Here is a 23,504-nt window from a genome sequence, read left to right as displayed (position 1 = left end):
GGATTGGGATAAAGGAATTCCATTCGTACTGTTTGCAATTAGGGATGCACCTAATGAGTCAACCAAATTTAGTCCTTTTGAACTAATTTTTGGTCATGAGGTAAGAGGACCACTTAAATTGAGTAAGGAAAAATTGGTGAGTGAGAAATCGGAAATTACATTATTGGATTACGTGGCAAATTTTAGGGAATGATTAAATAGAGCAGGTGAATTGGCTAGACAACATTAAAAAGTTGCGCAAAATGTGATGAAAGGGGTAGCGGACAAGAAATCCAAAGTTCGTAGTTTTGCCAGTGGTCATAAAGGTTTAGTATTGTTACCAGTGGTAGGTGAACCTTTAAAAGCAAGGTTTTGTGGACCTTATCAGACTGAAAGGAAATTAAGTGAGGTGAGTTATGTGATACAAACACCAGATAGAAGGAAGACTCACCGAGTGTGTCATGTGAATATGCTTAAAAGGTACTTTGAAAGGGAAGGAGAGAAAAAGGAGGTTTTAATGATTCTAACTCAAAGTGATGAACCAAATCCAGGTGACTGTGAATTTGACATACCTCAAATTAAATTGGAAAAGGAGAATGTTCTTAAAAATTGGGATAAATTGTTGAGTTATCTTCCAGAGGAAAAACAAACTGACCTGAGTTATTGATATCACGTGGGCAATTTTGTGGAGATAAATTGGGAAGTACTAAAATGGCTTTACATGATGTAGATGTGGGAAATGCTGTTCCAATCAAACAACATCCATATAGATTTAACCCTTTAAAATTGGCACAGGTTAACAAAGAGATTGAGAGTATGCTTAAAAATGGCATAATTGAAGTGTGTTGCAGCCAATGGAGCTCACCCAAGGTGATGCTACCTAAACCAGACGGTACCCAACGGTTGTGTGTGGACTATAGAAAGGTTAATGCAGTTACAAGAACGGACTCTTATCCTATCCCACGTTTGGAGGATTACATTGAGAAAGTGGGACAATCAGTTTCTATTTCCAAATTGGATTTACTAAAGGTTACTGGCAAGTACCTTTATCCGAAAGGGCGAAGGAGATTTCAGTTTTTGTGACTCCAGATGGTATATACCAATTCAAAGTTATGCCATTTGGCATGAAAAACGCCCCAGCCACATTTCAACGGTTAACTAACAAAGTAGTTTCAGGATTACGCAATTGTGTGGTATACATCGACCATCTGGTAATTTTCAGCCAGACATGGAAAGACCATTTAAAACATTGAATGGAGTTATTCGATTGACTTCTGGAGGCGGGTTTGGTGATATACCTAGCCAAAAGTGAATTTGGAAAAGCCCAAATCACTTTCCTTGAGGAGTTTTCGATAACCTCGAGACGAAGGGAAATAATGCGATTTCTTGGCATGAGTGGATTTGATCGAACATTTGTGCAAATGTTTTGTAGCGTGATTGCTCCACTGATGGACTTGCTGAAGAAACGTTAAAAATTTCAATGGACAGTGGACTTTCAGCAGGCATTTGACTGCCTGAATGCTGTGATAACCAATGCTCCTGTATTGGAGAATTACAAGGGACTCTGTGATCATGTTGAACTAAATTATCTGACTTTAAAGAGAAATGCCGAGGCGTAGAGCAATGGACAGATCGTGCAGAGACCTTCTTGTTCAAAGAGACTGTTAATTGAGAAGGATTTCAGTTGGAGTAAGTAGAACAAAAAAAAATGGACTATATTATTACACCTGTTTGCGTGTGTTGTTTTTGAAACGATAAAGTATATTTACTGTGTGCATTTCTTAAAGGATGGTGAAAAGGTGAAAAATGAAACCACCTTGAAGTTGATGGTTTATTTTTTTTTCTTGGGGGTGGTGTCACATGAGAGTATCCTTTAAGAAATGGGTGATTAAGAAATGTACCTTTAAGAAATGGAGCTGCTCATGTTACTGGAGTGATGTCAGAGTATGGGTGGAGCTGAGATCTACTTCTGCTTTTTGGGTTTCAATTTGAAAAAGAGTTTGGGTGTGTCTGTGTTCTTCAGTGAGCTGAATCTGAAGTTAAAAGTGAGCTGCACTGCTGTTGATTTCTGCCATGAAAAACTATCTATGGATCATTTGGTGAATTCAGAAGAAGTATAAATGTTTTCGGTCTTGAATGTAAACCCGGATGTGCTCCTGTTTGGAGGTTTGTTAAGTCTTTTGGATGTTAAAAGAGCAGCATACAGATGACTTAGTGTTGTATTCTTTGGGGGTGTATTTGATTTACTGGTTGCTAAGATTTTCATTGTTTGCTTTATAAATGTTAACTTGAGTTCATAGAATAAACATTGTTTTGTTTTAAAAACCACTGGTCCATGTCTGCTGTACCATACCTGTAGAGTGAGCTGTGTGCTCCCAATACCACTATCTATTAAAAGTTGTGGGTCAGGTGAACTCCATGATACACTTTGGGATTCTCTAAACCCTGACCCATAACACTTCCAAAAATATATGCTGTGCATAATACTCACCTATTCTTAGTGTGACGCCTGTGCTTGCACACTATCTGTGTGCTGTGAAGTCCGGGTCATAATTTGAGATGGCCAGTCTCATACAGTGCATCAAACGAGCATCTGTGAGACAAGTGTGATATTTGGACTTGATTATTTTCATCTGGGAAAAAGCCATCTAATAGAGGTGTTGTGCTTTGTGATTCTGTTATCAGGAAGGATGGTGTAGTGTTCGTAAAGACCACAGAAGCTAAATTCATTAACAAAGCTAACTTTTATTTACATGCTTATTAAAGCTCAACCACTTACGCCTATAGTAAACTATAATCTAGTAATCTACAATCTACTAATACCAGTCTCTCCACTCTATCTATAAATGTACTCTACACTCTTTCACTGCTCCTCTCCAGCTCTCTCACAGAAGCATGTGAGTCAGTGCTTTATCTAGTTCTGTATATAGCTCCATCTAGTGGTTAATTATGATATGGCATTAACCCTTTGTGTTCTGAACATTTCACATAATGTCACATCCCCCTTTCTTTGAGAGAAATGTTTGAAATTCTTTCTAACTTTTTTTTTTACATTGTCGAGAATGCATTCATACAGTTCATGCATAATGTTACATTACATATCATAATTGCAATTACAGAGTTGGAGTCCTCAGTGTTTTCCAAGTTTAATCGATTAGGTGGTTTTCTTGTCCTTTTTGACCTTCTCAATGCACTTGCAGTGTCATTGGAATTGTCTATTGTTTGTTCCTCATGTTTATTCGACAACATCGCTGTTGGTAAGTCAATGTTAGAAAACATGGTGTCTAGGTTTGTTATAGTTTGCTCTGGAAATTCCAGCAAATTCTTTACTTTTAATAATGCTCGTCGATTTCTACAAATCGTCAGTCCAGCCGCAGTTTGTACAACATACGATCATGGTGCAACCTCATTTAACACCTTTGCGATGTCTGACAACCACCACCTGGATTTTGTATCCTGATGACATATCCTTCTTTCAGTGGCGGTAATTGTTTTGCATGCCTGTCATAGTATGCTTTTTGCTTTGTCATGGGAGTGTCCCTTTAAGAAAGGTCTTTGTCTTTCACATGGCTTCAGTGATGTCATTGTGTGGATGGAGCTGGGCTGCGGCTCTGTGAGCTGTTTTGTTTTCACTTTTAGATTTGACTGCTATGGACTCAGACAGGAGAAAGAAGTGTTTTGGCCTGTCTCTCTCTATTTTCATTTTAAATATCTGTTCCAGTAAAAATTACCTTGGTGGTGGCTTTAGATATAGTTAGCTGTCCGGAAGGGTTTAAACCTGCTGATGAGACGGGGTCAGAATCTCAGGAAAAGCCAGTCTTATTAGTGAGATTGCAGAGTGCTGGGTCACGCCCTTGAAAAGGGGTTTTTGGTTTGTGGGATTTTGTTTTTGAATTTGAACAGTTAAGGAGGAATTCATTAAGTGTTACACATGGAATCACAGAATATACAGTGCAGAAGGAGGCCATTCGGCCCATCGAATCTGCACGACCCTTGGAAAGGGCACCCTAATTAAGCCCACACCTCCACCCTATCCCCATAACCCAGTAACCCCACCTAACCTTTTTTGAACACTAAGGTCAATTTAACATGGCCAATCCACCTAGCCTGCACATTTGGATTGTGGGAGGAAACCGGAGCACCCGGAGAAAACCCACGCAGACTCTGGGAGAACATGCAGACTCCACAGTCACCCAAGCCGAGAATCGAACCTGGGACCCTGGAGCTGAGAAACAACTGTGCTAACCACTGTGCTACCGTGCCACCCTGATTACCATACATAGATTACTATCGCTGTGGGGTGTCTTTATGTTTGTAATTGATAATAATTCTTGTTGTGTATTTATATAAATGTTAACTAAGTTCTTAGAATAAAGCTTATTTTGATTAAAGTGTCTAGGAAGGCTGTTGAATCACACCTCAAATGAAGGCTCTCGTGCTCATCCTAGCCAAATTCAACAAAACGGTGAACTCCATAATATACTTTCGAGTTTCTAAACCCTGGCCCATAACACCTTACATTGCTGTTGCTTTATTTTATTCATGTAATAACTGCGCATCCATGATTGGAATTGTTATGGCAGGCAATGTCATACAAATCTTCCTTCCCATGAGCACCTGGGCAGGTGACAATCCTGGTGTTAAGGGAGTAGCTCTGTAGCTTAACAGCGCTAGCGAAAAATCATTTTTTATCATCAAATGCCTTTTTGAACAGTTGTTTTACTTTTCCAACTCCTTTCTCGGCTTTCCCATTGGATTGGGGAAATAATGGGCTAGAGGTGACGTGCTGGAAGTTGTATCCTTCTGCAAATGACAATCGTTCCCAACTATTGAAACAGGGTCCATTATCCGTCACGACTTTTAATGGAATTCCATGTTGAGCAAATACAGACTTCGCCGCTCTTATTACTAAATGAGCCGTCGAATCTGACAATGTTATGACTTCAGGATAATTAGAATGGTAATCAATGATTATTAAATAATCATTCCCTCTGAAATAGAACAGGTCCAGCCCAACCTTTGACCATGGGTTCGTGATGATCTCACTTGCTAAAAAGGTTTCTTTACACTGGGATGGTTGATGTGTTTGACAGACACTACACTCTTGCATGTAGTTGTCAACATCTCTATTGATGCCTGGCCAGTATACTGACTCCCTGGCTCATCTTTGACACTTCGCTATCCCTTGATGCCCTTCATGTATCTTTTCCAGAATACTTCTTCATAGGCAGGACGGGATTACAATTCTGTCTCCTTTCAACAGGAATCCGTTTATAAGTCAGGTTATCCTTGATACTTTGAAAACTGTTACAACTGCAATTATACTATCCTTCTCTTAGGTTTTTGATCACCAGTTGAAGTATTGTGTCTTTTTCAGTTTTATTCCGTATTGAACTTAGCTTTGCATCAGGCACAGGTAACATGGCTGCGACAAATATGGCATGTTCTTCCACATCGAGTATTATTTTCGATATTTTCTCACTTTTGTAACTTGTAGCTCTTGACAATGCATCTGTTTTGTAAGGGCCACGAAGAATCCAGCACGAGTTTTAAGGATACAAAGTAATAACATTTATTTACTATAACATATATACATAACAGTAGTAGTAACTTCCCTTGCTACATACTCCTTCCTGCTGGTTACTGAACTGGCCAGCTTTATTTATACTAGGAGTTTACTAGTGGTTTCTCCGCCCCCCTCATTGGGGAAGCTCATACTCCCACAGGATTGTGGGATAGTCATTAGTCCCCAGCCAATGGTAAGTAGGCAGGTTATAACAATCTGCTACTAGTTCTTTGCCGGGAGTATAGACTAAAGTGAAGTCGTATCTATGTAGTTTCATCATCATACGCTGAAGTCTCAGCGAAATGTCATTAAAATCTTTCTTTATGTTGCCCAGAGGATGATGATCCGTTTTCACAATGAAATGCGGTTGGCCATACATCTAGTAATGAAACTTGCTTATGTCCGTTAACAGACCAAGGTATTCTTTCTTTATATGTGCATATCTCTGCTCCGTCAGAGTCACAGAGCGAGAGGCATACGCAACTGGTTTCCATAGATTATTTTCTGCTTTCTGTAACAAAACTGCTCCAATACCATTCTGACTGACATCCGTTGATACTTTTGTTTCCTTCATGGAATCAAAAAATGCTAAAACCGGAGCTGTGGTTAGTGCTGATTTCATGTCTTGCCATTCATCGGCATGCTGAGGTGTCCACAGAAATTCAACCTTCTTTTTAATCAGATTTCTTAAAGCTGGTGTTCTGCTGGACAGACTGGGAATAAACTTTCCCATAAAATTAACTACTCCCAGCATCCGTGGAATTGCCTTCTTATCCGTCGGTATTGGCATCTGACCAATGGCATGAATTTTAGCTTGATCTGGTTGTACACCTTCTTTTGATATATCTCCAAGAAATTTTAATTTCTGGATCCAAATTGGCACTTTTCTCTGTTCAGCTTTAACCCATAGGAATGAACTCTTGTTGTGATTTTCATAAGCGTTTCAGTGTTCTTTCGGAGTGTTGGCCCATATTATCACATCATCTACATACACACGAACACCTGGTATTCCTTCAATTATACTTTCAATCGCACAGTGGAAGATCTCTGAAGCTGATATTGTGCCGAAAAGTAATCGGTTAAAATAATATCGACCAAATGGAGTGTTAAAGGTACACAATTTTCTGCTTCTACTATCCAGACGTAGTTGCCAGAATCCTTTGGAAGCTTCCAATTTCATGAAATACTTGGCATGCGCCATTTCAGCTGTTATCTCTTCTTTTAGGTATGGGATAGTGTTCTCTTATGTTATTTAAATCTTTCTGATCGATACATATTCTTGAGTCCCCATTTGGTTTACGCACACACACCATAGAATTTACCCAGTCTGTCGGCTCAGTCACCTTCAATGTGATATTGCATTCTTGCAATCCATCTAACTCGTCCTTGAGACGGTCTCTTAATGGCTCTCACACTCTTCTGGTGTCTCAGGCTGAGCATCATTTTTGAGTTTAATGCTATACATGAATGGTAAGGTGCCCATTCCACTAAAGACCTGCTTGAAGTTGCTCAATATTTCTTCAATTATATCATTGAGTGAGCCATTTACATTTCTGGCTGTGTGTATTCTTTATACCAAATTCAATTTTATGCTTGCATCTACCCCAATTAGTGATGATTTTGTATCATCCCCAATTTCAAATTACAATGGCATACAGATATCGTTATTCTGTATCATGAAGCAGCAGGAATCTTTCATTACTATTGCATTCCCGTCTGTCAACCTACAGTTTGGTTTCTTAATTCTTGGAATCTTGTTCACTTGTTTATATCTGCCTCTGTGATTAAATTTGAATGTGCACACGTATCCGCTTGAATGGAACATCAGACCCATTAATATTAAGTGTTACAGTACAATCTTTAATTAAATTGGAGAGTTGAAATATTGTTCTATTATCAGTGCATTAACTGTGGTTATCTCTTCTACCATGAAGCTATCCTGCAGAGTAAACTTAGAGGAATCATTATTTGAAGTTAACATTTTTTCTTCATGTCCTTCATTTTGTATACTCTGTACCTTTTTATATGTATTGAATGATTTTTTTTGAGTTGTTTGTTGGTATCGCTGAAGTAAAACGGCATTGTGAGGCAAAATGATAGAACTTGCTGCATCATGGGCATTTTATTCCTTTCACAGGACAAATTTTCTATAGTGGGAATTGCCACATCGTGCATGTCATCACGCTGGTGATGTCACTTTCAAAATGGCTACCATCAATGGCGCGCTGTCTTCTGAACTGCTGGCGCGGCCACGTTTCCAGACTTTGCACCTTTTCCTTTAGCCTTGAACTCTGCATATTCGTCTGTAGATTGCTCATTGGCCTTGCAAAGATTTATGGCTTCTTCTAATGGCAAAATTCGTCTTCTTAGTAACCTTTTTCGCAATCACTCATCGTATATACCTAACATCATTTGATCCCGCAACATCGAATCTGCAATAGAGGAAAAATTACAGGACTGCGCTCTCAGTCTTAAATCAGTCATAAACTAATCTATCGATTCTCTTTTTAGCTACAGCCTTTTTCTGAATGTGTAGCGCTTGTTCGTTTCATTCACCTGTGCTTTGCAATGAACAATAAATTTGTCCATGACCCGCTCAAATTTTCTCTTATCCCCTCTGTCTGTGAATTCAAAGGAATTAAATAATTTAAATGCCTGCCTTCCAGCAAAATTTAGGAGGAGCACGATTTTTCGATGATCAGGGGCTGATTCTAATGCGGAGGCAGATAAAAAAAACTTCAAATTGCTGTTTGAAATTTGTCCAGATTAGATTTAGTTTACCAGTCATCCTGAAGTGTTCTGGCTTTTTCAGGCCTTCCATCTTATGATCAGTAGCTTATTGCTGTCTCCTAGATCGATGTAGAAGCATGATTGTTCTTCATTTTTTTCTTAGAAGCTAAACTCACTTTCTAAATTCAATGTTTATTTTTAGGAACACACTCCTGATACCATGTGGTGTCCTTTGTGATTCTGTTATCAGGGTGGATTTTGTAGTGTTCGCAAAGACCACAGAAGCTAAGTCCATTAACAAAGCTAACTTTTATTTACACTACTTATTAAAGCTCAACCATTTACCCCTATAGTAAACAATAATTCAGTAATCTACTGTAGCCACCTAAATTGGCCAGCTCCCGATTTAAAATGGCGAACGGCAAAGGCTGATGGGAAAGTCAGCCAACATAGACAGAAACCAGCAGCTGCAGGTTTGCTGTGTATTTACCTCTGCAAAGGCCAGACAACATCGATACCAGCGACCATCAGCATAACAATGTAGCAGCCATCTACATACTGATGAGCAATCCCCGGGAACAATAAGTAACATTTTGGACACACAAAGCAAAGCCAGACTCCCCGGCGCCAGCAGGAGCCAACACAAAGGAGGTGAACGAGCGCCTCAAGACCGTCCATCGATCGGGGAACCGCTCCAGCATTGGAGAAATTGAACCAAGCGATTGGGACAAAGTCCAATCACTTGGGACCAGGTACAGGGTCCGCCCCGAAAGGCGGGAAGCCCCTGGGGACTATAAGAGTTAAGCCCCAAGTTCAAATCGCTCTCTTCACCTCTTCGTCCTGCCCGGGTCACCCAGCAACACGAACCAACATTGACCGTGACCAGTGCAGTGACCGCCGACAGAAGTAAGTCTTAATTCAACGCTCGCTACGAGATAGGCGCTCCTAGCTACCAATCCGTACCAACTTCGAATCCCGCAGACTCAGAACCCGAACGAAAGGCCATTTGTTCCCCTGACCTGGTGGGCCAGTCCGAAGTTAATTATAGGCCTGTTAGTTGTAGAAGTAGCTTAGACGTAGACTTTGTGCATGAGTAGCGATTACTGTGTATAATAAATGTGCTTTGATTTGAATCTTACTAATCGGTGTATTGGGTCATTGATCATTACTCGGACTTGAACCTCATGGCGGTATCATAAAGATACCTGGCGACAAGAGAGCAAAGGTAATAAAACAGAGCAATTGAACCAAGGAGAAAGTTAGCAACATCATTTGGCGACTCCGCCGGGGCCCGATCTAGAAGTGGCATAACCACTCCGGCAAAACCCAGAATTTGAATTGGAGATCCAATTGGGAACAGAAAACCACAAGCGTTCAAGCAGTTCTGATCAATACTCATAATTCGGAAGTGTGTGTATGCATGCGTAACTAACAGGGCGATAAGGTAAAACTACTAGATTTTTTGTTGCGACAAAACTGTCGGGAGTTTGTATTTCGGAAAGTAGCGCAAGCCGTACCCGTATTTACAGCACCGCCTTAATACCCCTGTTCCAAATTTGAAGAGCAGCATTCGGATAGGAAAGATGGCAATGCAGGCAATGCAACGCCTCATGAACCCCGGGGAATTTGCGGTCGCAGCGACCAGCAGCCGTTGAGTGGGACAATGTCCCATTTGGGAGGAAGAAATCAGGAAGTACCTCAAAGGGAAGGGATGGCCCCTTTGGAGTGAATTCTGTGACAACGAGGAATCAGGCCCCGGGAGTATAGGACATACTTGGTGGGAGAACCTGAGCGAGATCCACAAAAAGAGCTGAGGGAAAGCTCGCAAGATGATGGCAATCGTGTCCTGCTTGGCACAGTTGCGAGGCACAGAGGACGTCGTTAGGACGTTCCGGAAAGAAGTAGAAGGCATACACGAATGAGTAAGGTCGATGTAAGCGAGGTAGAAAGAGAGAACTTAGAATTGAGAAGGAAGTTGGCAGCAAAAGACGGAGAGGTGGAGGATGCCAAAAGTGCACACCAGTCTTGTCTGGCGCACTTAAGCAGCTTCCAGTCCCAATATGAAAAGGCCTATCAGGGCACGCAACGTGCAGTCCTGGTACGTGAAGAAACAGAGAAGCAGGTAGAGACATTGCAAAGGCAGTGTAGTGACCTAAAGGCAGCGTTAAGAGAACTCCATGCTGCCACCACAGAGCAAAGACAAAGCTCACTAGACCACACAAAGTGCCGGAAGCAGATTGCAGAGCTGCAATCTCTGCTTTCAGTTCAAAAAGGATTCCTGGAAACCTTCGGAGCAAAATTAGATGAGGAAGACGGCCCTGATTGGGAAGAATTAAACGAGACAGCGCAGAGATATGTTCAGGGAACATGTGCGCAGGGAAAGCCACAAAAGAGAAAAGCGCCCCAACCCCCCACAGAGCTGATAGTTCAGGCTCCAATGAACCCAGTCACCACCCACCGCACAGCCATATCGGACGACGCGGAATTTTTGTATACCACTCCCTTAACAGTGACCCAATTACGGGACGCGTGCGAGAAAATCACACCGTTCCTCCGCACCTCAGACCCCCACCATTTCTTTGCCAGAGTAAAGCAGCAGGCGACCATGTACGGACTGGATGAGCGAGAGCATGTAAAGCTCACAGTTTTAAGTTTAGATCCTTCAGTCGCAGCAGCCCTTCGCGACCCACAGAATGTAGGAGGAGGCACCCTTGCAGAAATGCATACCGCAATCCTGGATGCGATCGGGTATAACCGGGGTGACCCCGTAGATGGCCTCAACAAATGCAGGCAAAAGAAAGCCGAGCACCCCACAGCGTTTGCTGGACGCCTGTGGATCCACTTTGCAGCAGTCTTTGGAGATGTAGACCACGCCCATTTGTCCCCAGACAACATGGCCAAATGGGCCCGCACCCTTATCTCCCATGCCACAGAGACAGGACAGAAGGCGTGCACAAATTATGATCCCTCAGAGGAGGCTCATAATGAGAAGTGGGTAGTAAAAAGATTGTCCCGCACCTGGGAGCAATCTGTACAAAGCAAACCCGCAGTTTAAAATCCCGAGGAAAAGCAGACCGACGCAGATATACAGGTAGTTACAACACACCAGAACCCCGCATGGGTAAATGAAGGAAAGAACAGCCCCCCACTCAAGTCACAGGAGTGTTACAACTGTGGACAGTTGGGTCACTTTGCAAGGGAGTGCAATGCCCCTAGAAAGCCACAGAGAGCCCAGCAGACGGGCACTCTGAGTAAGAAGAAGACAGAGCCCATTCATAGTGTTAGCGCCCTTTCAGATCAGACGGACCTGACCAGAACGGACTGACGGTGTACGGGCTCCCCTAGTTGGGTCTGCGACACCCTTTGGGATAGGTCTGGACGACCGGTAGTTTCAGCGAAAATTCGGGGACAGCCCATCGAGTTTCTCTGGGACACAGGAGGGTCCCGCACCACAATAAATTCCTCCACCCTGTTTCAAAAAGACACGTGGCCCACTACAGCCACCATCACCCTCAGCGGCTTTACAGGCCACTCACAGCAGGGACACATCACAGCCCCTGTACCCATTCAAATCGGTAACATTACCACCAAGCACCCCGTGGTTTTAGTTGACCTGCCCCACACAACAGAACACATTCTGGGAATCGACTTCATGAATTCCCACAACTTATCATTTGATCCAGTCAACCAGTGTGTCTGGAAAATGGCAAAGTCTGCAAGAGCCCCTGCAATGCTCAACATTGGAGAATACGCAAACAAAATTAGCGCAGTAGGCGAATTTTGGTTCAACCCGACCACGCTTAGTACGGACAAGCAGGTTAGGGCAGTTCTGCAAAAGAACAGGACAGCATTCGCGACCCACAACCACGACTGTGGACGGATGACTGGTTCCGTACAAATCACAGGACCCGACCCAAGACTCCAAAAACAGTATGGATTTCCCCAAGAGGCAGAGGGAGAAATCGTAAAAGTAATCGAAAGCTTATTAGAGCAGGGCGTACTTAGATCAGTAGCCTCCACTAATAATGCCCCGATTTGGCCAGTGAGAAAGCCCGATGGATCATGGCAACTGACCATCGATTACTGGGAACTCAACAAAATCACCTGTATTGAAACCTCACCACTATTCTTAGAATTCTTAGGTTTCCCCTTTACGGAACATGGGTCAAGAGATTCTAAATGGTGGACAGGGATTCACACTCCCGACTCCTATGCAGACTTATTAACGGGTGCTATTCAGGTCAAACTAGTGTTTCAAGTTATTCCCCGGGATAACCCGTATCTTCATAGAAGAATTTTATCTACTTACCACCTAGTAGCCTCGATCCTGGGTCCTGCGTTGCTAGATAAGTAAAGTAGACTTTTGTAATAAACCACTGTTTCAGGTTTAAACTTTAAGCTTTTTTATTTTTCCTTTTAAAAGGAAAAATCACTGTCTTTACAGAAAAATAAAAAGATCTTGCTTCTGGATTCTCCTGGTAGGTTGATCAGACCTTCCTGGGCCTCCTCGACAATCTCTCTCCTTTATCTGCTGGTCTCTTCCCGGTTGTTCTACGGTTCTGCTCGGCTTTCGTCTTCTGTCTGTCCCATGTACCGAAATCACCCTGCAGGCTGAGAGTGAGTGCCTGGCTGGGGGCGATCTAGGATATATATCACCTTTAAAATAGCTTTGCTGATTACATGACATTATTCTAAAGTATTTTCTTCTGGTCCTGATCGCAATACTTTTCCTGTCCATGTGATTCCACATCAAGTCCTCATAATATCATGAGAGGGCCTTCGAGTAAACCTGACCTTGGTCTGCCAGCTTACTGGAAGGGAGGTTTCCTTGTTAATTATACTGGGGCATTCCAGTCTTTCATTCCCTTATCTTTTGGAAGTATTGTATTTTCTTGTATTCTTAAATGTTTCAAATTATTCAAAATTAAGAATCTGATGATTCCAATCAACTGCTTGCTAAACTAATTAACTTCTATTAAAGGGTATAAAACTCATTCTTTTTATTTAACTTAAAACTTAATTTTTCACAAGAATTTCTTGAACTAAAGATATTAAGTTGCAGCATGAACTGCTTCCTTATCTCAAGGCCTGTGTGATAATGGCTGTCTGCAGAACCTTTGTCTGCAGTTAACCCTTCGAGCGTCTTCTGCTATTTCATTTTAGCATTTCATTACATTTACTTTTATGGGATCTTTTCTGTTACTTTGCTTTTTCTCATGTTTCTTGGGTTTTTTTCCATTAGACCTTCATGTTTCAAATGTCACCTTTGCATTTTTCTCAACACACCCCCGCAGCAGCCCCCACAGTAGCCACAAGTCCCGAGACCATGCTCAAGCAGGGACTCAATTCCCGATTCTTTACGGTTTTGGATGTCAGTAATGGATTCTGGTCCATTCCATTGGCAAAGGCATGCCAGTACAAATTTGCCTTCACCTTTAAAAATCAGCAATACACGTGGACATGCCTGCCACAAGGATGCCATAACTCCCCCTCCATTTTCCACCGACAGCTGGCAAATGGTTTAGCCAAATTCTCTCGCCCCGAATGTCTGGTCCAGTACGCAGATGACCTACTACTGCAGACACCAAGGAAGAGCACATTGAGCTTCTGTCCGAACTCCTGGAACTCTTACACTCAATTGGTTGTAAAGTTAACTCCAAAAAGGCCCAGATTTTGGAAGACAAGGTGATATATTTGGGAACAATTATCACGCACGGTAAACACGAGATCGAGCATAAAAGGATTGACTCGATTGCTAAATTGCCCCTTCCCCAGAACGTTTCAGCCCTCCGGTCGTTTTTAGGACTAGTTGGCTACTGCCGAAACCACATTGACGGTTTCGCTAGCAAGGCAGCGCCCCTCTCAGACCTCCTAAAGAAAGGAGCCCCCTGGGAATGGCTTCCGCAGCATACGGATGATGTGGATGCGTTGAAGCAATCACTCATAGCAGCCCCCGCACTACAAGTTCCAGACCCACTTTCCCCTTACGCTATAGAGGTAGCAGCCACAGGTTGCAGCCTTTCGGCTGTGCTCCTCCAGGAACGGCACGAACAGTTAAGGCCCGTAGCTTATGCCTCCAGAATTTTAGATGCTGTAGAGCAGGGATTTTCAGCCTGTGAGAGGCACCTGCTTGCAGTATTTTGGGTAGTTCAGTATTTTTCGTACATTACCGGACTGAACCCCATCACAATCCTCACGGAACACCCCCCCACCCAACTTTTACTGGACGGACGACTCAAGGACGGTACAGTCAGTCAAATAAGAGCAGCCAAATGGACCCATCTTTTGCAGGGACGGGACATCACTGTGAAGCGAACAAAGACCCACACTTTTTTAGCGGACAACTTACAGTACCCGGAACCCCCCATGAATGTGAAATTATCTCTCCACCCCGCAACACAGGCCCCTTTATTGCTAAAACACCCCCCAGAAAGATAGGTAGTTCAACCCAGAGCCCCCAGCACACAGACACGTGTGAGTCCATAAGGATATATGTGGATGGATCTTCCACAGTATTGGTTGGGAAGCGCATAACAGGTTGCGGTATTTATGTCTAGGACGCGCAAGGACGCGCCCTAGAAGAAATAGCAATAAAACTTCCAGGCCACTTAGGGGGACAGGCAGCAGAACATGCGCCCATCGCATACATAGTGGAACACCCAGATTCCTTCCCCAGCCCAGCAGACATAGACTCGGACAGCTTCTATGTCTGCAACAGCCTCACGGAATTCCTACCCCTGTGAAAAGAAGAGGATTTGTTTCCGCAGACGGAAAACCCCTCCCCTCAGCCCCATTGCTCAGTCACATCTTAGAGAGAGCACAGAACAGGACTTTTGGGATAGTCAAAGTTCGAAGTCACCATCATTCCTCCCCCCCCTGGAAATGTAAAAGCCGGCGCACTGGCTAAAGCAGGTTCCAGGCATGGATACTTTTGGACACCCCCCGAAAGCACACCAGTTAATGCAGTTCAGGTCTCACAGACTAGGATCGAGGATCTAGTGGAGGCCCAGAAGCAGGACAGCAATCTCAGGGAGATTTTAAAAGGAAAATATCCAGCACCCTATGAGAGATTTAAAAATGCTCTGACCACACATGACGGTGTGGTGTTAATAGACACCCTTTATGTGGTTCCTGAACAGGACAGGAATCAACTGATTTGTTTGTTCCATGATGGTCATGGACATCAGGGAATCGATCCCACTATAGCCCACCTCAAGCAGCTTTGTTGGTGGCCGAATTTAAAGGATGATGTAAATCACTACGTCGAGAATTGTCTTATCTGTGCCCAGAATAATCCGGACAGATATGCCAAAAAGGCTCAACTCAGTCACACCCGTCCCGTTAATGGCTCCTGGACTAACCTCCAGATTGATTTTATAGGACCATTGCCCTTGCAGGAATGGTTATAAATATGTACTCGTGGTGATAGACACGTTTACAAAATGGGTGGAAGCATTCCCAAACAGGACAAACACTGCAAAGGCCACAGCCAAAATTTTGACCCACCACATCTTTACAAGATGGGGACTCCCCCGCAGCATTTAATCTGACCAAGGTTCCCATTTTACGGGACGTGTCATGCAGAACGTCCTCACGATATTTGGCATCACCCAAAAATTCCACATTGCATACCACCCACAGTCGAGTGGTATCGTGGAGCGCATGAATCGGACCCTAAAATCCACCCTCAGAAAAATGGTCCAGCAAAACAACACCACTTGGGACTCAGTCCTCCCTTTTGCGCTGATGTTTTTGCGTTATACAGTTTCAACTTCTACAGGTTACACCCCACACACTCTCATGACCGGACGCCCCATGAAAGGCACAGAATTTTTATTAGGTTTAGACATGACCAGCCCCGAAGTGACGGCCCTCACACACGAGAAAGCAGTAGAGCAATTAGTGGATAATGTTAAAACGGCTCAGCCAACAGCCGCAGTGAAATTGGGCACAAGAAAGAAACAGAGCAAGGCTTGTTTCGACAAGACAGTGCATGCGACTGAGTACAGTGTAGGACAGCAAGTCATGCTCTCCGTATACAACCCCAGCACATTCCTGTCACCAAAGTACTCGGGTCCGTACTCCATTGCGGACAAAGTAAGCCCTTCCGTCTACAAGATAAAGTATCCCAACGGTAAGACTGCGTGGTTCCATATCAACCAGCTGAAGGCATATGGAACACAGTCTAACCACTCACACCACGTCACGCTCGACGCAGCACACCACACCCACAGCCAACGTAACCCTACCATCCCCCAGCACGTCCAGCCCAGTCACGGACTCGACCTCGACTCCACCCCCTAAATATACACTCCGCCCCGGAACGCCCACAGACTGCAGCAGCAGAGACAGCGACTGTGACGATAGCCACAGCACGCCTCCCTACTATCCCCATGCAACAGGACCCACATCCAGCGAATCTGACCACGATTCGAGTGATCCCTTCATGATCACTTTCCTAAACAAACCCCACCACCGACCACCGACCCACAATAACGACCCCGATTCCGTCCCCACACAACTAGACACCACCTATTGGCACAGAGACAACTCGTTCAGACTCGTCTGGAATGACGAGAGCGATCCGAAATCATATCAAGCAGCCCTTTCAGCCCTGATACATTCAAGAGTTTGGCATCCGGGAGAAGATGACGACCTTGAGTCTGACTCCCAAAACGAGAGCCCCATTGCGACCCTGTTCGCAACCGATAACTGAGGTGTCCAGATGATGTTTAAAAGGAACCGCTTGGGAGAAACGGTGTCCTTTCTGATGGAACCTGCAGCATGTTTTATGTTGGTTGCAGTGTTTGTTTAAATGTTGTATGTCAGACCGGAAAAAAAAAATTTCCACGGCCCCACACCCTTTCAGCAGAAACCTGAGGACTTGCCCACAGAGACTTGTTAAGGTCCCAGGCGCCAGTTCAGCGGAACTCGTCTCTCGACAGATACCACACGCCCGTTCGTAACTGCCCTTATGGTTCGAAGGTAGAACCAATTCGGCAACCCCCCCACGATGACTACATTTCTTGCCCGTTCTTGTCGGTTGCTCAGGCAGTGGAGAAACGGCTTGGGACCCACCCTGCCTGGGAGCCCCCTCTGGTCAGCTACGCTCGGGTAGGGGAGACATGGCATTGGTCGCCGTCCTACCTGGGCATCCATCCAACTCTTACCCGTCGTGGCCCATACGCACCTCATTTTGGAAGATTTTGTTTGTATGGTTGAGGAAGTTAGAGTGATGAAATGTTTAAGTGAGAGTAATGTATTAAGAGGTTCCCATTTTCTGTTTTGTAATGCATGTCCCTGTTTGACATAGCGCCCCTTAGAATTGTCAGTTAAAATTTTTTTGCATAGTTATGGTCAGTGTAGAGGCCATGAAAGAAGTGCTCACCAGGTCAGGGAATGGAAAGCAACGTAGTTATGTGATCCTTCACGCTTCGCGTTAGGATCACAAGGAGGGAGTGTAGCCACCTAAATTGGCCAGCTCCCGATTTAAAATGGCGAACGGCAAAGGCTGATGGGAAAGTCAGCCAACATAGACAGAAACCAGCAGCTGCAGGTTTGCTGCGTATTTACCTCTGCAAAGGCCAGACAACATCGATACCAGCGACCATCAGCATAACAATGTAGCAGCCATCTGTATACTGATGAGCAATCCCCGGGAACAATAAGTAACATTTTGGACACACAAAGCAAAGCCAGACTCCCCAGCGCCACAGGAGCCAACACAAAGGAGGTGAACGAGCACCTCAAGACCGCCCATCGATCAGGGAACCGCTCCAGTATTGGAGAAATCGAACCAAGCGATTGGGACAAAGTCCAATCACTTGGGACCAGGTACAGGGTCCGCCCCGAAAAGGCGGGAAGCCCCTGGGGACAATAAGAGTTAAGCCCCAAGTTCAAATCGCTCTCTTCACCTCTTCGTCCTGCCCGGGTCACCCAGCAACACAAACCAACATTGACCGTGACCGGTGCAGTGACCGCCGACAGAAGTAAGTCTTAATTCAACGCTCGCTACGAGATAGGCGCTCCTAGCTACCAATCCGTACCAACTTTGAATCCCGCAGACTCAGATCCCGAACGAAAGGCCATTTGTTCCCCTGACCTGGTGGGCCAGTCCGAAGTTAAGTATAGGCCTGTTAGTTGTAGAAGTAGCTTAGACGTAGACTTTGTGCATGAGTAGCGATTACTGTGTATAATAAATGTGCTTTGATTTGAATCTTACTAATCGGTGTATTGGGTAATTGATCATTACTCGGACTTGAACCTCGTGGCAGTATCATAAAGATACCTGGCGACTCGAGAGCAAAGGTAATAAAACAGAGCAATTGAACCTAGGAGAAAGTTAGCAACACTACAATCTACACTCTACTAACACTAGCCTCTCCACTTCATCTATAACTGCACTCTACACTTTTTCACTGCTCCTCTCCAGCCTTCTCCAGCTCTCTCCCAGAAGCCTGTGAGTAGTGTTTACATTGTTCTGCATCTAGCTCCTTTTAGCCCCAATGGTTAATTATGACATGACATTAATCCTTAGTGTTCTGAACATTTCACATAATGTTGCAAGCGTTATGTGGAACAAAAGTAGGCCTTCAATTAAAGTGCGCTGGATGTCAGAAGAGGGTAGTTCTCTCTATTTACAAGTTCCGAAAAGACTTTGACCCTTGACCTGGCTTTCAGCTCTATGACTTCCATGTGAATTCCACTACTTTGTTCAAACACCTGCTGAAATTGTGCTGTCAGTTCCCCAATGTCCATATGAAGAAAAGGATCTGAGACAAATAGCGATTTGTTCCATCTTGTCGAACTCCTTAAACTGTCTGCTGAATTCCTTTTGCAACTTATTCAGGTGGTCACAGAATTTTACTTGGATGGAACCTTTTCTGTTTGACTTGTTGGAAGAAGATTTGGGAAGTGCTCAGTAATTTTGTTCTTTAACTGAGGGGACCACAGGTCGTTTCTACTTGAACACATTCACTGCACTCATCATGTGTGACAAGTCTATGACCCTCCCATGCAGTTCGCAATTCAGCTCATTCAATTTTGCATTTATGCCCATATGAAACGCCAAGTCCACGCATAATCTGAAAGTTTACTGTACACCTTATTTCTTGCTTTAAGAAAGATGACAATTTCAGGGAGCAGACCAGAAATCTGTGGAGGATTTTTCCTTAACTTAACCGTCTCACATCTGCATGAAGGATTAGTTCACCATAGGTGCCATCAAGCTCATCGAGTAACGATGTGAGCAAGTGATGTTGCAGAGCACTGGCATGAATTGAGTTGAGGTTCTTGACAATAACTGTCATTAGATGAGAAAGTCAATAACCTTGTTTGCTAGCATTTGTTGGTGGATAGCACAGTGGTAATTGACAAAGAAGGGAATTCAGGATCATTTCTGCAAAGTGCAACAAGTCCTGCATTGACATCCAGCATTGACAGTGCACCATCGGTTGACATTGAAACCAGTTTCTTGGTTGGAATGTTTTTCTCAGCCACATACCTTCTGAATTGGTTGTAGGCATCCGCACCTCTTGTCCTCGCTTTGAATAGCTGAAGAGTGAAAAAGTCTTCAATTGTTGTTGAGTCCTTGAATGCCATTAAAAAAAATAATCAGCTGATACATCTTGGTGTATTTGCTGAGACATGTCCTCGAACAAAAATTCCACCCTTCTGGCAACTGTTAAAGTGCTAAGCGGCATGCTCTTGGTTGCTGTCATAATTTCATCTTTGTTTTTCAACTCTTTGAACAAAGTGTCAGCAGCAACCGTCATAGCCTCCTTGATAACTTTGCCATCAGTGAATGGTTTCTTATGTTTCGCCAGCAGATGGCTAATGCGAAGACCTCTCTTTGCTAGCCTTGCCTTCAGAAAAGAGTGACTGTTGAGCTTTCAAAATTCCCTTTAACTCTCTAACTTTCTTCGTCCGAATTGCGCTGTTTAAAGGAACATTTCTTGAAATTTTGCAAGCATTATCTTGTGATGCCATTCCAAATGACCTCTTTTACTCAAGACTACACTCTGTTGACAAATGAGACAAGTGGTCTTGCCTTTGACATTTGTTTTCCCATTCCTGGTGAAAATGGTAAATTTTTGCCCTCTTGGAGGTCCCTTGCTTCTCACTCATCATCTTGTCTTCAACTAGCTTAATCCAAGTTTTGGCACCTGCAAGAATTCTGTTGCTCGAGTCTCAGACATTTGGTGTTGTTCAGCAGACAGTTGAACTGTTCGCTCATCATTATGAAATCTAAAGACTGTGCGATTTGTCGCAGTTCAGCATGCAATGAGCTGATTCACTTGTCATTAAGAGAATCCAGAGTCTCATGCAATTTGGCACGGTTTGACAGGCAATGACAATTGATTGTTTGAGACCCATGGATTGACCTGTTGATTGACCATATGGAGACCACTGCTGTAACGAATAAAGTATGGCATGGAGCCACAATAGGAGATTTTAGGTCACACGACAAAAAGCTTGCTCAAAGAAGTAGGAGTTGGAGCTATATTGTGGACGATTCTGAGCAGCAAACTTCAGAAAAAATTTAAACATCTTAGAAAGAGCAGAAAGGTTTACTTCAGTTCCGAAGAATAGCCATATTGGATTTGAAACGTCAACTCTGTGTCTTTCTCCACAGATGCTGCCAGAGATGTTGAGTTTTTCCAGCACTTTTTTAAAATTTCAGTATTTTGCTTTTATGTTAGATTCAAAATCATCAACAAAAGATCTGTAGGGAGATGAGGATATTTCTTTTCACTGAGTTGTCAGGATCTGAAACCCTCGACCTGAAAGGTTAAAAGCAAATTACTGCGACTGCTGGAATCTGAAACCAAAGAGAAAATACTGGAAAATCTCAGCAGGTCTGGCAGCATCTGTAGGGAGAGAAAAGAGCTAACGTTTCGAGTCCAGATGACCCTTTGTCAAAGCTGATATCCAAACTAATATCCATTACATGCCCACTGACTCCCATAGCTGTCTGGACTACAGCTCTTCGCACCCTACACCCTGTAAGGACTCCATCCCTTTCTCTCTGCTCCTTTGCCTCCGTCGCATTTGTTCCGATGATGCCACTTTCAAAAATGGTGCTTCAAAAATGTGCTTCTTCCTCAACCGTGATTTCCCACCCACAGTTGTTGACAGAGCCCTCAACAGTGTGCGGTCCATCTCCCTCGCCCCCTGCACTCCCTCCCAGAACAAGGATAGAGTCCCCCTTCTCACATTTCACCCCACCAGCCTCCGTCTGCAAAGCATAATCCTCCGCTATTTTCACCAACTCTAGCGTGTTGCCACCATCAAATACATCTTCTCTTCACTCCCTCTGTCAGCATTCCACAGAGACTGCTCCCTCTGAGATAATCTAGTCCACTCCTCCACCATACCCAACACCTCCCCCATCACCCATGGCACCTTCCCATGCAATCGCAGAAGGTGTAACACCTGCCCCTTTACCTGAGCGTTGACAAAGGGTCATCTGGACTTGAAACATTAGCTCTTTTCTCTCCTGACAAATGCTGCCAGACCTGCTGAGTTTTTCCAACATTTTATCTTTGACCTGAAAGGTTGGCAGGAGCCAATTCCTTAAATAATTTGACGTTGGATAGGTATTTGAAGGTGAGGAACTTATAGGGTTGTGGACAAATTGTATGATGTGGGACTAAGCATGACTGCTCCTATAAAGATCCAGTCTGGGCTGAAGGGCCAAATGAGCTCCTCTTTTACTGTTTTGCGAGAGGCTGCAAAGAGATATAGACAGATTATGTGAGTGGACAACAATATGGCAGATGGAATATAATGTAGGGAAGTGTGAAGTCATTCACTTTGGTCATAAGAATAAAAAAGCATAATATTTTAAAAAGATGAGAAACTTATTTTCACATTACTGTTTGTGGGAGCATGCTGTACTCAAATTGGTTGCTGTGCTTCCTACAACATATAATGTTCTTGTTGGAGGGCCTGATTTATATTACAAAAACGCTTGTAGCTAAAGCTATAAATGATTTATTAACATTAACTGTGGGTAAACGATAGACAAAACAGATGAATAACAGTATTAACAAGCCCACGCAACCTCTCTCCAGCTTCCTCCAGCCAGTCTGAGGGGTCACCTGACTCTATCATTCACTGATATACTAATGAGACTCCTCGTGGTCAGTCGGTGAATTACAACACAACCATGACATCACCACACAACAGTGACTACACTTCAAAAGTTCTCCATTATCTGTAAAGTACTTTGAGATGTCCTGTGGTCATTAAAGGTGTTATATAAATGCAACTCTCCTTTTTTTCCTACTCAAAGGTTGACCCCTGCCTGAAGGCTCTACTCAGTAATAAGGAGGAGGAAGGAATCAGCAATTGACTGGATCAGAAGAGTGACATTTTCGAAGTAGATAGGGGGTCTAAAAAGGGTTAATTTTACAGATGGATAAATCAGTGAAGATGAGGATTTAAAAAAATGTATGTGTTGTGGGAAAGGGGGTAGTGTATTTCAATAAGAATGTAGATGATCAACTGGGTTAATGGGAGTCAATGTTATTTGGTACTTTGTAGAAGAGCAGGGGAGTAGTCCCTATTCCATGGCCAATATTTATCTCTCAACTAACATTTCAAACAATCATAATCTCAATACTGTTTGGGGGATCTTGCTGTGCATTGGCTACTATACTTCAAAAATATATAAAGGTTTGTAAATGATAGGCCGTTAAAGATGATGTATAAATAAATGTTATTTCTTCCTGTTTTTACATTATAAATGTCATACTCATGCATATACAAAAGATAAAGTTGTGCTGAAAATGCAAAATTTAACAGAAATGTTTAAGCATTGAAGGGACTAATATTTACAGTATTTTCATAATTCATATATTTTGTGTGATAGTTTAATAAAATGTGTGCATGAACGTAAACCGATATGTGTGATTGGTTCATAAAATATAAATTTACACGCTTCACAATTCATGGGAAAGGATTTGAGAGACTGTTCTGCCAGTACTAAAAATCTGGGATCACCTAATGAAGGACCTGAGCTCCGAAAGCTAGTGATTCGAAACAAACCTGTTGTACTTTAATCTGGTGTTGTAAGATTTCTTACTGTGCTCACCCCTGTCCAACACCCGCATCTCCACATCAGTACTAAAAATGGCAGCGACCAATCTAGCTTCACTATTGACCTGGTGATGGCATTTAATTACGGCGAGAGGGGGAGGGGGTGGAGGCGATGGCACCCTCTAGG

The 23,504-nt window shown here is 43.4% G+C and overlaps 1 long non-coding RNA gene across 1 annotated transcript; it reads right to left on the bottom strand.

The window, feature by feature from the left end:
• Positions 1-2,704: 2,704 nt before the first annotated feature.
• On the bottom strand, positions 2,705-23,461 carry LOC140413078 (uncharacterized). The gene is made up of 2 exons (XR_011942264.1): positions 23,327-23,461; positions 2,705-7,977 (listed from the first exon to the last, which is right to left on the bottom strand). It is a non-coding gene; the product is annotated as an uncharacterized lncRNA (long non-coding RNA).
• Between the last annotated feature and the right edge of the window lie 43 nt (positions 23,462-23,504).

The sequence above is a fragment of the Scyliorhinus torazame genome, chromosome 1 (assembly GCF_047496885.1).
Source record: "Scyliorhinus torazame isolate Kashiwa2021f chromosome 1, sScyTor2.1, whole genome shotgun sequence".
NCBI lineage: Eukaryota > Metazoa > Chordata > Chondrichthyes > Carcharhiniformes > Scyliorhinidae > Scyliorhinus > Scyliorhinus torazame.
The sequence above is the reverse complement of the archived record's forward strand: the minus strand, read 5'-3'. Positions and strand labels throughout refer to the sequence as shown.